The sequence below is a fragment of the Sinocyclocheilus grahami genome, unplaced genomic scaffold, assembly GCF_001515645.1.
Source record: "Sinocyclocheilus grahami isolate Dianchi unplaced genomic scaffold, SAMN03320097.WGS_v1.1 scaffold697.1, whole genome shotgun sequence".
NCBI lineage: Eukaryota > Metazoa > Chordata > Actinopteri > Cypriniformes > Cyprinidae > Sinocyclocheilus > Sinocyclocheilus grahami.
The window spans coordinates 22,568-33,716 of record NW_015505876.1 but is presented as its reverse complement, the minus strand read 5'-3'; positions in this window follow the sequence as shown (position 1 = coordinate 33,716).

The following is an 11,149-nucleotide window of genomic DNA, read 5'->3' as shown; positions in this document are numbered from 1 at the left end:
TTTCATTCGGATCGGGAATTCGTAGCGTGCATGATGAACCGTTTGATTCAGATCGGGACTTCGGAGCGCGAATCATGAACCGTTTGATTCTGATCGGGACTTCGGAGCGCGAATAATGAACTGTTTGATTCAGATCGGAACTTCGGAGCGCGAATCAATAAATCGTTATATTCAGATCGGGACTTCGGAGTGCAAATCACGAATCGTTTGATTCAGATCGGGAATTCGGAGCGCGAATCATGAATCGCTTGATTCAGATCGGGAATTCGGAGCACGAATCATGAACCGTTTGATTCAGATCGGGATTTCAAAGTGCGAATCATAAAACGTTTGATTCAGATCGGGACTTCGGAGCACGAATCATGAACCGTTTGATTCAGATCGGGACTTCAGAGCGCGAATCATGAACCGTTTGATTCAGATCGGGATTTCAAAGTGCGAATCATAAATCGTTTGATTCAGATCGGGAATTCAGAGCGCAAATCATGAATCGTTTGATTCAGATCGGGACTTCGGAGCGCGAATCAATAAAACGTTATATTCAGATCGGGACTTCGGCGTGTGAATCACGAATCGCTTGATTCAGATCTGGACTTCGGAGTGCAAATCACGAATCGTTTGATTCAGATCGGGAATTCAGAGCGCAAATCATGAATCGGTTGATTCAGATCGGGACTTCGGAGCACGAATCATGAACCGTTTGATTCAGATCGGGAATTCGGAGCGCGAATCATGAATCGGTTGATTCAGATCGGGAATTCGGAGCGCGAATCAGGAATCGTTTGATTCAGATCGGGAATTCGGAGCACGAATCATGAACCGTGTGATTCAGATCGGGACTTCGGAGCGTGAATCACGAATCGCTTGATTCAGATCGGGACTTCGGAGCGTGAATCACGAATCGCTTGATTCAGATCGGGACTTCGGAGCGTGAATCACGAATCGCTTGATTCAGATCGGGACTTCGGAGCGTGAATCACGAATCGCTTGATTCAGATCGGGACTTCGGAGCGTGAATCACGAATCGCTTGATTCAGATCGGGACTTCGGAGCGTGAATCACGAATCGCTTGATTCAGATCGGGACTTCGGAGCGTGAATCACGAATCGCTTGATTCAGATCGGGACTTCGGAGCGTGAATCACGAATCGCTTGATTCAGATCGGGACTTCGGAGCGTGAATCACGAATCGCTTGATTCAGATCGGGACTTCGGAGCGTGAATCACGAATCGCTTGATTCAGATCGGGACTTCGGAGCGTGAATCACGAATCGCTTGATTCAGATCGGGACTTCGGAGCGTGAATCACGAATCGCTTGATTCAGATCGGGACTTCGGAGCGTGAATCACGAATCGCTTGATTCAGATCGGGACTTCGGAGCGTGAATCACGAATCGCTTGATTCAGATCGGGACTTCGGAGCGTGAATCACGAATCGCTTGATTCAGATCGGGACTTCGGAGCGTGAATCACGAATCGCTTGATTCAGATCGGGACTTCGGAGCGTGAATCACGAATCGCTTGATTCAGATCGGGACTTCGGAGCGTGAATCACGAATCGCTTGATTCAGATCGGGACTTCGGAGCGTGAATCACGAATCGCTTGATTCAGATCGGGACTTCGGAGCGTGAATCACGAATCGCTTGATTCAGATCGGGACTTCGGAGCGTGAATCACGAATCGCTTGATTCAGATCGGGACTTCGGAGCGTGAATCACGAATCGCTTGATTCAGATCGGGACTTCGGAGCGTGAATCACGAATCGCTTGATTCAGATCGGGACTTCGGAGCGTGAATCACGAATCGCTTGATTCAGATCGGGACTTCGGAGCGTGAATCACGAATCGCTTGATTCAGATCGGGACTTCGGAGCGTGAATCACGAATCGCTTGATTCAGATCGGGACTTCGGAGCGTGAATCACGAATCGCTTGATTCAGATCGGGACTTCGGAGCGTGAATCACGAATCGCTTGATTCAGATCGGGACTTCGGAGCGTGAATCACGAATCGCTTGATTCAGATCGGGACTTCGGAGCGTGAATCACGAATCGCTTGATTCAGATCGGGACTTCGGAGCGTGAATCACGAATCGCTTGATTCAGATCGGGACTTCGGAGCGTGAATCACGAATCGCTTGATTCAGATCGGGACTTCGGAGCGTGAATCACGAATCGCTTGATTCAGATCGGGACTTCGGAGCGTGAATCACGAATCGCTTGATTCAGATCGGGACTTCGGAGCGTGAATCACGAATCGCTTGATTCAGATCGGGACTTCGGAGCGTGAATCACGAATCGCTTGATTCAGATCGGGACTTCGGAGCGTGAATCACGAATCGCTTGATTCAGATCGGGACTTCGGAGCGTGAATCACGAATCGCTTGATTCAGATCGGGACTTCGGAGCGTGAATCACGAATCGCTTGATTCAGATCGGGACTTCGGAGCGTGAATCACGAATCGCTTGATTCAGATCGGGACTTCGGAGCGTGAATCACGAATCGCTTGATTCAGATCGGGACTTCGGAGCGTGAATCACGAATCGCTTGATTCAGATCGGGACTTCGGAGCGTGAATCACGAATCGCTTGATTCAGATCGGGACTTCGGAGCGTGAATCACGAATCGCTTGATTCAGATCGGGACTTCGGAGCGTGAATCACGAATCGCTTGATTCAGATCGGGACTTCGGAGCGTGAATCACGAATCGCTTGATTCAGATCGGGACTTCGGAGCGTGAATCACGAATCGCTTGATTCAGATCGGGACTTCGGAGCGTGAATCACGAATCGCTTGATTCAGATCGGGACTTCGGAGCGTGAATCACGAATCGCTTGATTCAGATCGGGACTTCGGAGCGTGAATCACGAATCGCTTGATTCAGATCGGGACTTCGGAGCGTGAATCACGAATCGCTTGATTCAGATCGGGACTTCGGAGCGTGAATCACGAATCGCTTGATTCAGATCGGGACTTCGGAGCGTGAATCACGAATCGCTTGATTCAGATCGGGACTTCGGAGCGTGAATCACGAATCGCTTGATTCAGATCGGGACTTCGGAGCGTGAATCACGAATCGCTTGATTCAGATCGGGACTTCGGAGCGTGAATCACGAATCGCTTGATTCAGATCGGGACTTCGGAGCGTGAATCACGAATCGCTTGATTCAGATCGGGACTTCGGAGCGTGAATCACGAATCGCTTGATTCAGATCGGGACTTCGGAGCGTGAATCACGAATCGCTTGATTCAGATCGGGACTTCGGAGCGTGAATCACGAATCGCTTGATTCAGATCGGGACTTCGGAGCGTGAATCACGAATCGCTTGATTCAGATCGGGACTTCGGAGCGTGAATCACGAATCGCTTGATTCAGATCGGGACTTCGGAGCGTGAATCACGAATCGCTTGATTCAGATCGGGACTTCGGAGCGTGAATCACGAATCGCTTGATTCAGATCGGGACTTCGGAGCGTGAATCACGAATCGCTTGATTCAGATCGGGACTTCGGAGCGTGAATCACGAATCGCTTGATTCAGATCGGGACTTCGGAGCGTGAATCACGAATCGCTTGATTCAGATCGGGACTTCGGAGCGTGAATCACGAATCGCTTGATTCAGATCGGGACTTCGGAGCGTGAATCACGAATCGCTTGATTCAGATCGGGACTTCGGAGCGTGAATCACGAATCGCTTGATTCAGATCGGGACTTCGGAGCGTGAATCACGAATCGCTTGATTCAGATCGGGACTTCGGAGCGTGAATCACGAATCGCTTGATTCAGATCGGGACTTCGGAGCGTGAATCACGAATCGCTTGATTCAGATCGGGACTTCGGAGCGTGAATCACGAATCGCTTGATTCAGATCGGGACTTCGGAGCGTGAATCACGAATCGCTTGATTCAGATCGGGACTTCGGAGCGTGAATCACGAATCGCTTGATTCAGATCGGGACTTCGGAGCGTGAATCACGAATCGCTTGATTCAGATCGGGACTTCGGAGCGTGAATCACGAATCGCTTGATTCAGATCGGGACTTCGGAGCGTGAATCACGAATCGCTTGATTCAGATCGGGACTTCGGAGCGTGAATCACGAATCGCTTGATTCAGATCGGGACTTCGGAGCGTGAATCACGAATCGCTTGATTCAGATCGGGACTTCGGAGCGTGAATCACGAATCGCTTGATTCAGATCGGGACTTCGGAGCGTGAATCACGAATCGCTTGATTCAGATCGGGACTTCGGAGCGTGAATCACGAATCGCTTGATTCAGATCGGGACTTCGGAGCGTGAATCACGAATCGCTTGATTCAGATCGGGACTTCGGAGCGTGAATCACGAATCGCTTGATTCAGATCGGGACTTCGGAGCGTGAATCACGAATCGCTTGATTCAGATCGGGACTTCGGAGCGTGAATCACGAATCGCTTGATTCAGATCGGGACTTCGGAGCGTGAATCACGAATCGCTTGATTCAGATCGGGACTTCGGAGCGTGAATCACGAATCGCTTGATTCAGATCGGGACTTCGGAGCGTGAATCACGAATCGCTTGATTCAGATCGGGACTTCGGAGCGTGAATCACGAATCGCTTGATTCAGATCGGGACTTCGGAGCGTGAATCACGAATCGCTTGATTCAGATCGGGACTTCGGAGCGTGAATCACGAATCGCTTGATTCAGATCGGGACTTCGGAGCGTGAATCACGAATCGCTTGATTCAGATCGGGACTTCGGAGCGTGAATCACGAATCGCTTGATTCAGATCGGGACTTCGGAGCGTGAATCACGAATCGCTTGATTCAGATCGGGACTTCGGAGCGTGAATCACGAATCGCTTGATTCAGATCGGGACTTCGGAGCGTGAATCACGAATCGCTTGATTCAGATCGGGACTTCGGAGCGTGAATCACGAATCGCTTGATTCAGATCGGGACTTCGGAGCGTGAATCACGAATCGCTTGATTCAGATCGGGACTTCGGAGCGTGAATCACGAATCGCTTGATTCAGATCGGGACTTCGGAGCGTGAATCACGAATCGCTTGATTCAGATCGGGACTTCGGAGCGTGAATCACGAATCGCTTGATTCAGATCGGGACTTCGGAGCGTGAATCACGAATCGCTTGATTCAGATCGGGACTTCGGAGCGCGAATCATGAACCGTTTGATTCAGATCGGGACTTCGGAGCACGAATCATGAACCGTGTGATTCAGATCGGGACTTCGGAGCGCAAATCAATAAATCGTTATATTCAGATCGGGACTTCGGAGCGTGAATCACGAATCGCTTGATTCAGATCGGGACTTCGGAGTGCAAATCACGAATCGTTTGATTCAGATCGGGAATTCGGAGCGCGAATCATGAACCGTTTGATTCAGATCGGGACTTCGGAGCGCGAATCATGAACCGTTTGATTCAGATCGGGACTTCGGAGCGTGAATCATGAACCGTTTGATTCAGATCGGGACTTCGGAGCGTGAATCATGAACCGTTTGATTCAGATCGGGACTTCGGAGCGTGAATCATGAACCGTTTGATTCAGATCGGGACTTCGGAGCGTGAATCATGAACCGTTTGATTCAGATCGGGACTTCGGAGCGTGAATCATGAACCGTTTGATTCAGATCGGGACTTCGGAGCGTGAATCATGAACCGTTTGATTCAGATCGGGACTTCGGAGCGTGAATCATGAACCGTTTGATTCAGATCGGGACTTCGGAGCGCGAATCATGAATCGTTTGATTCAGATCGGGAATTCGGGGCACGAATCATGAACCGTTTGATTCCGATCGGGATTTCAAAGTGCGAATCATAAAACGTTTGATTCAGATCGGGACTTCGGAGCACGAATCATGAACCATTTGATTCAGATCGGGACTTCGGAGCGCGAATAATAAACCGTTTGATTCAGATCTGGATTTCGGAGCATGAATCACAAATCGTTTGATTCAGATCGGGACTTCGGAGTGCAAATCACGAATCGTTTGATTCAGATCGGGAATTCGGAGCACAAATCATGAACCGTTTGATTCAGATCGGGACTTCGGAGCGCGAATCATGAACCGTTTGATTCAGATCGGGACTTCGGAGCGTGAATCATGAACCGTTTGATTCAGATCGGGACTTCGGAGTGTGAATCATGAACCGTTTGATTCAGATTGGGACTTCGGTGCGTGAATCATGAACCGTTTGATTCAGATCGGGACTTCGGAGCACGAATCATGAACCGTTTAATCATGAACCGTTTGATTCAGATTGGGACTTCGGATCACGAATCAATAAATCGTTAGATTCAGATCGGGACTTCGGAGCGTGAATCACAAATCGTTTGATTCAGATCGGGAATTCGGAGCGCAAATCATGAATCGCTTGATTCAGATCGAAACTTCGGGCCTTTTTTTTCGGTGTCATTTTAGGTAATTTTCCAGTTATTTTACCTGTACAAAACAGTCCGTTATGCTGCTTAATATTGCAAACTGGTATTTGCCATAATATTATTTATACATGTATTTCGTAATCATAAACAGACTGGTTTGTAGCGCAAAGTTTGTGCTAATGGTTATTCATTTACTAGACTAAGTGCAGTAAGTTAAACGGTAAAAACTTTGCGCTAGGTACGCTTTAGAAAATAAGGTGACTATCTGTTAATTAATAGAAAATATCTAAATATTTTGTCATATAAATGAGTGTTAAGAAACAGCTCTTTGTTGTTGCAAACACATACAGTCACAATGATATGCCTGCAGTACAGTAGTCTATGCCTGCTTAAGTATGCACGATATTACTCAATAAGGGTAAATTGTTTTTGTTTTTGGATTCTTTTGCTTTGGTTTTCTAATATTTAAACAGGAAGATGAATATAGAAAACGCAAGTGCTTTTATGGATGTAAAATTAGCAACACGAGAAGCTCAAAACAGGAAACATAAATGTTGTGTGTTTGGTCTGCATGTCTGATAAATGCGCTCGACTCCATCACATGAAAGAGTGGATTTGCTGTTATTTTACTCGGACATATTTAATTTCAGGACGTTCTTAGAAAACAAATCTTCTTATTTTCAGAAAAACACTTTCCCTCCTAACGCAGGACGGATGAGTTACTGTCTCAGCATAAACACAGGGCCAAAAATTAACATCCATAAAAGTGAAAAACTGTCCCTCGTTACAGATGTTTATTCTTCCACTCATCACTGACAGAGACTTCAGACACGTGAATGTATGAACTGTTTTAAACGAATAACCCATCAATCTCCAACTAAAAGTAGGAGTAAGGCACTTCCTGTGAGAGTGGAAATCATCATCACATATATCTGACTGTACGCCTGGTTAATTTCGTCTCAGAGAGGAAGATGTGGACATCAACACAGTCTCACCTCAAACTTTTAATTATTACTGTACTATATTTTATTAACTTGTATTATCATGCAGGATGCAAATAAGCAGCTTTTCAGTTGCTAATATGATTGACCATTTTGGAAATGGAAAAATAAATTTTTGGAACAGTTATTGAACCATTAGACAAATTATATTGGAATATATGTTTATGTTTTGTATCTTATTTGATACATTAGGTTTTTATGGCCCTTCATAGTATGAAATAGTGTGACTATGGAAGAAAAACAGCTCAGATTTAGAGTCCCATAATGAGCAAAAATGCCCAATTTGGTGCCAATGCTGACATTTATGTCAGAAAGTAATATGAAATTCTGATAGCTTGTAATGTAAATGAATGAGATCTTTATAAAATGATATAAATATCAGTTGTCGCTCTATATCTCTTTGTCTAATAAGATGAGATTTAAATGCTTAGATTTATGATCAAAACATAATGCAATGCAGTACAATGATGATAGAGAGATGAACAAATGAATGTTCCTCAAAAGCCTGATGATCATATTTAACTCATATTTTAACATGATTTTTCTAATAAATGATAATCAAGCAAACCTAAGTTGCTTTAGTCCTGTAAGTGTTCGTCTTGAAATTTTGCTAACAATATGAAAGTTATTCTTACGTTTACTTTTTAAAATGAGTTAAGATTTGACAGCAAAAAGACACGTGAACAACGAGCTGAAGGTGGACCATTTGTACAGTTAGACTAAAAAGCCTTTTGCTAAAAAGGTCTAAACTATCAATCTGTCACGAATTCGGTCCATGGACTTCTGTTCATTCACCACCAGAGGTCACCCTTTCCATTACATTGACTCTCGCACAACACAAACTGTTGCATAGCACCCCGGACTACATATCCCATCATTCTTTGCACGATTTGCACACTGCACTGATTGCACTCATTGCACACAGCTGCTTCTAATCACCTCACTCACTATATAGCACCCACTCTAACCACCTTTCTTGGCTGAGTATTGTTTAGCCTGTACCCCTTTCCGAGTCTCCGTGGTTTCCTTTGCCTGTTTTTGTGGTTTCTGATCTTTGCCTGTTTTCCTGAAATTCTCCCTCTCGTCTTGCCCCTGTGATTCTGTCTGCCGATCGGTGACCTACGCTAGCCCTAGGACTATTCTTGTGTTTTTGCCCGCCATATACCTGTTTGTCATTGTTCGACCCAGCCTGTTATACCATGTCTCTTTAATAAAAGCTTGCAGATGGATCCTCACGTCTCGCCAGCCGCGTTACACAATCAGAGACAGAAGGCGTGTAATAGATAGTGTTCAACAAAGTGTTGGTCATGTTGATGATTTAGAGGCCTTGGAAATTCATGATCAATGTTAAATATGTGAGAATATTAACTGTACGGTAGCCTTTTTACAATTTGATCCACATTGTTTTTATTTCTGTTTTCAGGAGTCAAAGTGCAGAACTAACAAACATGATTTAAGGTTGTCAACAACATAGTAGTACTAGTTAAAAAAACAACAGTATGACGTTTGCCAAGATCATGTCAGATACAGCATAATTAAAACTTGCAAAATCCGAATCATATGAAAGCTCAGATCTTTTGCTTGATGTGATATTATGGAGAAACAGCCTAAACGGCAGCGTTACACAATCAGAGACAGAAGGCGTGTAATAGATAGTGTTCAACAAAGTGTTGATCATGTTGATGATTTAGAGGCCTTGGAAATTCATGAGCAATGTTAAATATGTGAGAATATTAACTGTACGGTAGCCTTTTTACAATTTGATCCACATTGTTTTTATTTCTGTTTTCAGGAGTCAAAGTGCAGAACTAACAAACATGATTTAAGGTTGTCAACAACATAGTAGTACTAGTTAAAAAAACAACAGTATGACGTTTGCCAAGATCATGTCAGATACAGCATAATTAAAACTTGCAAAATCCGAATCATATGAAAGCTCAGATCTTTTGCTTGATGTGATATTATGGAGAAACAGCCTAAACGGCAGCGTCTTCAACCGTTAAAGGCAGTCAGGCAGCATCAGGCGCAGTTATGAAGTCTGTAATGAAGTATTTGGATTTGTTTTGGTAATATGAGCAAAAATTTGAGTTTCAAGCAATGAACAGCTCTGAGCATAATGTTATAATTGTGATCTTGAAATTAAATTATGGTGACTGACATGAATTCAGCTTTAACAAAAACAAGTTGCGAGCCCTGAAAACACATTTGTATAATTTCCATTAATGTACACAGTGATATATGTAGCATGTACCTATATTTAGCATGTCATTTACATGTGGATTTCATTTCATTTGTAAAAAAACATCAAATAAATCAAAAAATTGTCAATAAAACAAAAACACAACATAATACTGTAAAACATCTTCCTGGCAGTGCTTTCGTGTTTTTTTCCAACCTTTTCAACTTCCTCCTTGAGAAGCGCTTTGGTCGCTTCTTTTTGACAAGTGAACAAAGTTAAAACAAAAGCAAGCATTGCAACTGGTTTCCTTATATGCCATCTTTCTAGCATCAGCCCATAAAACGTATTTATGATCATAATATCAAGTAGGAATACATCAAATCTAATAACGAGCATGTACACTACCTTTCAAAAGTTTAGGGTCTGTAAGATTTTTTAAGGAAATTAATACTGTTATTCAGCAAGGATGCATTCAATTGATATAAATGTTCCAAATATTTCTATTTCAAATAAATGCTGTTCTTTTGAACTCTCTGTTCATCAAAGAACCCTGAAAAATCAAATGTATCACAGTTTCCACAAAAATATATTCAGCAGCACAACTGTTTTCAACACTGATGATAATAAGAAATGTTTGTTGAGCAGCAAAATTATCATGTGACACTGAAGACTGTAGTAACGATGTTGAAAAACCAGCTTTGCATCAAAGGAATAAATGACATTTTACAATATATTCACATAGAAAATTTTACATTTTAATAATATTTCACAATATTACTGTTTTTGCAGTATTCTTTTTGATCATATGTATGCAGTCTTGGTGAGCAGAAGTGACTTCTTTCAAAAACCCCCCAAAAAATCTTACTGACCCCAAACTTTGGACCCCTAAGTATAAATGACATCTTCATTAAAGGGGTCATATGACGTTGCTAAAAATAGAAAATTTTACATTTTAATAATATTTCACAATATTACTGTTTTTGCAGTATTCTTTTTGATCATATGTATGCAGTCTTGGTGAGCAGAAGTGACTTCTTTCAAAAACCCCCCAAAAAATCTTACTGACCCCAAACTTTGGACCCCTAAGTATAAATGACATCTTCATTAAAGGGGTCATATGACGTTGCTAAAAAGAACATTATTTTGTGTATTTGGTGTAATGAAATGTGTTTATGTGGTTTAAGGTTCAAAAAACACATTATTTTCCACATACTGTACATTATTGTTTCTCCTCTATGCCCCGCCTTTCTGAAACATGTCGATTTTTACAAAGCTCATCGCTCTGAAACGCGAGGTGTGCTCTGATTGGCCGAATACCTCAAGCGTGTGACGGAAATGTTACACCCCTTACCATACTGTGGTGATGCCCTGTCCAGCTGGAGCGACGAGACAAAAACATGAAAACCCATTATAAACGAGGCATTTGTTGCATCCAGTGGGGACATAATTATGGATTATAATGACTTATACTGTATTTTTACGGATTGCTTCATGCCGCGTAAACATAAAACCATGTCTGCATTTGTGATCGGAGAAACGTCAAACAACAAGCGCTACTCTACACTGCTCAAAACTCGCGTTTGAATC